Genomic DNA, 5000 nt, shown 5'->3' with positions numbered 1-5000 from the left:
CGTCCGCACTCACACTGTGCCACTGCCACTAACCCCATGTCATGGAGTTTTGCATTGTATGGACCATGTCCTGTTGCAAAATGTACAAGGCCTTTTACTGGGGTCAAGTGCTTCAGGAGCAGCCGTTCAGCCACATCCGGTAGCACGTCGTGGATTCTTCTTCCCTTTTCGGAGGTGTCCCATTCCCTTTGCCAGGCTGCCAGTATGCCGGCCCTTGTTTCTGCCTTGGAAGTGCAGAGGTGGCCTATTAGGTCAACAGTTTTTTCAGGTTCCCCACGCCTGATCCAGTAGTTGGCAGCTCGCTCCAATATTCTAAGGTGAACTGGTATTATTCCCAGTGCTACGCAGAGTGCTTCGCCAGGAGTCGTCCTGTATGCACCGCTTAATCGTTGTAAGATTGAGCGTTGTACTCTGTTGACCCTGCTTTTGTTGTCACTTCGCTCAACAAGTCTATGTGCCCAGGTACTAGCTGCGTAAGCCAGCACCGAGGTCCACAGACTGTCATTGTACATTCTGATTTGGCTAGGGTGGAGCTGGAACCGTCTTCCTCCCAATGAAAGAATCCTTTGTGCGATGTTACTTGCTCGGTTGCAGATGTAGTCGATATGCCTTTGCATATTGAGTGATTCATCGAGAACCACTCCTAGGTATTTTGTTATCCGTACTCGCTTTATGGTCTGTCTGCCTAGTTTGAGAATTGGATCCCTAAGGAGCTTCTCCCCAAACAGCATGTAGACCGTCTTGTTGACTGAAACAGTCAATTTGTTGGATCTGCACCATATATCGAGGCACTGCAATATTGCGTTTCCTTTTTCCTCTATCTCTCTGCGGGAGGCTCCTCCCGTGAGTACTAGCAAGTCATCCGCAAAAGCCACGAGATCCACTGTCTCTGGCATGCTTAATAGCTCCGTTAGGAGAGGTTCAGTCGCCACATCCCAGAAGCTTGGTCCGCACACAGATCCCTGGGGGCAGCCTTTGGTGCAGGTTTTGGAGATACTGACATCTCCGATCTGGAATCTTACTTTCCTGTTCCTACAGTAATCAAGGAACATGTCATATAAGTTTCTGGGACATCGCATCTCCCTGAGGCGCCCAAAGAGGGTCGGCCACCAGAGGTTATCGAATGCCCCAGAGATGTCAACAAATATGCCGATGGCATATTTTGTTGTTGTTCCCTTGATTGCCGTCAACGCGTGGTTTATGGCATCTTCAGTTGACTTCCGGGGTCGGAAGCCATACTGTTGTGCTACCATTCCAGTTCTCTGGCGGTGCAGATTTAGCCTCCGGATTAGCAACTTTTCTTGCACTTTTCCCAGGACGTTCAATAAGGAGATTGGCCTGTACGATTTCGGATCCTGTGGATCCTTGTCCTCACCTTTGCTGAATATTACCATTTCTGCCTCTTTCCAGACATTCGGTACTCTCCGTTGTTCGAGGCATGCGTTGTACAAGAGTGTCAGCGTTTCTGCAAGTTCATTTGAACATTGCTTGACTATTTCTGGCCTAATCCCGTCTGGTCCTGCGGCCTTTCCTGACCTCAGTTCCGAAATTGCCACCTTCACCTCTGCTTCCGAGAACATAGCTATGTCCTCTTCAGCATCATAGCCATTGAGAATTTCATCGCGTTTTCTCCTTTGTTCTGCGTCATCTTCTTCCGGACTATCATCAGGAAGAAGTATCCTCATCAGGAGGTCACCCGTCTCCTGTCCCCCCTCCGTGAGTGCCGTAGCACTTTTTTGGAGGGTTTGCATCACCTCAGGCGCTTTGATCTTCTTGCTGACAATCTTGTAAGGTACTCCCCATGGGTCCTGTTCCAGATTGCTCCGGACATAGCTTTCCCATGAGGCCACCCTTGCTTTGTTTAGGGCTCGTTCGAATATTCGTTTTGCCTCCCTATAACGTGCAAGTCTCTCCCTTCGGATTTCTGGGTCCAGCACGGACTGATATTGCTTCCGTCGTCTTCGACTTCTTGCTCTCAGTCTAGTTAACCGGTGTGTCCAGAAGGACATGGTGGCTCCATCCAGCAGATGAGGTGGCTGTTGGCTTCGTTCGATTGCTTGCACTATGGCATCTTGTAGCTTTCTTGCGGACTCATCCACATCAGGCACTATGACGTTCGTCAGATCCAGGTTTTCCCTTAGTTGCACCCAGTTCATGTGCTTGGGATTGTATTTTGGTCTCTCTGGTAGTAGATAGGGACAGTGGGAATCTCGTTAATCTATTCATGCGCGTCACTAATTAGATGACGAGGCATTTGGCTACCCTACTTACACATAATTATATGTAAAGTATTCCTAGTATTAACTAGTACCTATGAACATTTTTAAAATTATTCCTATCAAAGATAGTATAAATATATAATAAACAATATAAAATAAATAAGAACAAAATTATTAACAAAGATAATATTCAAGGTAGGGTAGTCCTATCTAACTAAAATAACAAGTTCAATTAAAATATTGTTAGGAATGATATCAAAAATTCATGCTAACTATCTAAGCCTCGCCTTACATCCAATAAATAAACAAATTACAATAAAATAGTTGTGAAACACATTAAAAGTGTCAAGTAATAATGTTAAAAGATAGTTCAATAAATAATTAAAAAAAATAAATACAAGAAAAAAAATATAATTAATTGACACAATATTAAATACAAAATTACACACAAATCAAAGACCAAAATAAATGTTCCCACTTAGCCAGAGAGGAGAAACTCCACTCTGTTGACGACGCGCGCCACGAGGAGGCGGGGAACTATGAATGGATTAATGAGTATATCTATTTCCATAGTCAAAATGACTGTTCACAATTTCAATTGATGTCCTTAAAGCTATCATTGACATTGTTTTCAATAACTTAACATCACACAAAGTTATCTCTTCTAAAACCTTGATCGTTGAATTGGGAACAGCACCACGAGATCCTATAATCACCGGAAGAACTCGAAATTCCTTATCATCGTCAAATACTGAACCAATATCCTTATATTTCGATTTCTTTTCACGTACTGCCCTTACCAAATTGTCACCATCTTCATATCGAACCGAGACATCCACAACAAATCTTTTCCTCTCAGTCTCCACAATTAAATCTGGTTTAAGCCGTGTATCACCAATTACAAGGGTATTTTCCTTGTAAACTCCATATCCCTTGCGCATACAATGGTCCAGAATCAATTGAGTGATTTCATCATGACGTTTAATTCGCCTATCCTTGTGTTGAAAACATTCACCCACCACATGTCCAACTGTTTCAACCTGCGAATGACATAGTCTACAGTTTACATCTTCAATTAGACCAGCTCTATGAAGCACCGCTCTTACACCGGTTGTATTTGTCCTCATCTGCAACGCATCAATGAAACGACTCTCACTCAAGTATGATTCATCTTCCAGAAAACAGTTACTTATTCTAGAATTACCAAATGAACCAATACCCTTTCCTTGTGAAGTTAAGCCTTTCCAAGCCTCAAAATAACTATCTTTTTCTAAATCCCGTAACTTATCTATTTTCTTGAGAGTAACCACACCAGTAATCTTCCTATCTCGACCGAATCGTTCCACTTCTTTAACTAAATCCGCTTCCAACGCCAATTGAGCTACTATCGGGTCTGAGGATTCCAACAGTCTAATTTTCATTTTTGCTTGAAGCCTTGGCAGCAAATCCTCCAGTCTTGGAAAACTCAATCCCCCATCCCTAAGTCGACAATAGCATAACCATTCAGTTGTAGAAGTTGTAAGATGTAATACTTCTCTTATGAATCTTCGAACATTCAAATCTAAAGACCTTAGCAAAGTAATATTTGCTTCCGCTATCGTCCATACATAATAAAAACGGGGAATAAGATAATCCTTAACTAATTGCAACTTTTTCCTCGGCTTTAAAGAAAGTCTCTTCACTCTATTGAGCAGAAGATTAAGATACTCTGCATCATATGAGACCATTTTTCCATTCTTAATCGTAAACATACAACCTAAGTATCTGAATGCTTCATTGATCTCAATTGACCTAATTTCTTTATCACCCAAACTCAAATTTGGATTTCTCGAAATCCAGGCTTTACCACACGTCCGTATCAAGAAAGCCACGCATTTACTAATCGAGAGATTCATATCCAAATTTCTAAGATAGGTGTTCACCATCTCTAACATTTCCAACATCTTCTCTCTTTTTTCCGCGACTAATACTAAATCATTAAGAGAGTCATAGTTACTCCCGCCGTTTACCCGCGCTTGCTTGAATTTCTTCACGTTGACATTCAGAGCACTGGGCAGAAATCACATTGCGTCAACACCCGTTAGGGCCATCGCAATGCTTTGTTTTAATTAGACAGTCGGATTCCCCCGGTCCGTGCCAGTTCTGAGTTGATCGTTGAATGGCAGCCGACAAGACACCGAGCCGTAGCCCGGCGCTCCCAGCAAGGAAGATCCGTGGGAGGCCAAGGCACGGGACCGAACTCGGTTAAGGAACAAGGTGTAACCCTTGACCGTCACCTCGCCCAGGCCCGGCACGTCAGCGAACAACCCACTTCCCGACCAAGCCCGACTAGCCCCGATCCTCAGAGCCAATCCTTATCCCGAAGTTACGGATCGGATTTGCCGACTTCCCTTACCTACATTAATCTATCGACTAGAGGCTCTTCACCTTGGAGACCTGCTGCGGATATGGGTACGATCGGGCGCGACACCTCCACGTGTCCCTCTCTCGGATTTTCAAGGTCCATCGGGACTCTCTGGACACCGCTGCAACTGCGGTGCTCTTCGCGTTCTATTCCCTATCTCCATGCGAAATGCTTCCAGGGAACGTGAACGCTGAAACAGAAAAGAAAACTCTTCCCAGAGCTCCCGACGGCGTCTCCGAGTCCTGTTAGGTTACCCTGACGAACCTGTGAGGGTCCGTAGAATACGGTTCCGCTGCCCGGTTCTGGAATAGGAACCAGATTCCCTTTCGCCCAAAGGATGGGTATTGCATTGGGAAATCCGTGAAGGCTAAGCCAGA

General features: G+C 44.4%; 1 pseudogene; it reads right to left on the bottom strand.

The window, feature by feature from the left end:
- LOC145688661 (large subunit ribosomal RNA) overlaps positions 1–5000 on the bottom strand; it is a 9516-nt pseudogene that overhangs the window by 2554 nt on the left and 1962 nt on the right.

This window comes from Thermobia domestica, chromosome 6 (assembly GCF_964235325.1).
Source record: "Thermobia domestica chromosome 6, izTheDome1.hap1.1, whole genome shotgun sequence".
NCBI lineage: Eukaryota > Metazoa > Arthropoda > Insecta > Zygentoma > Lepismatidae > Thermobia > Thermobia domestica.
This window is presented reverse-complemented; position numbering and strand designations above follow the sequence as displayed.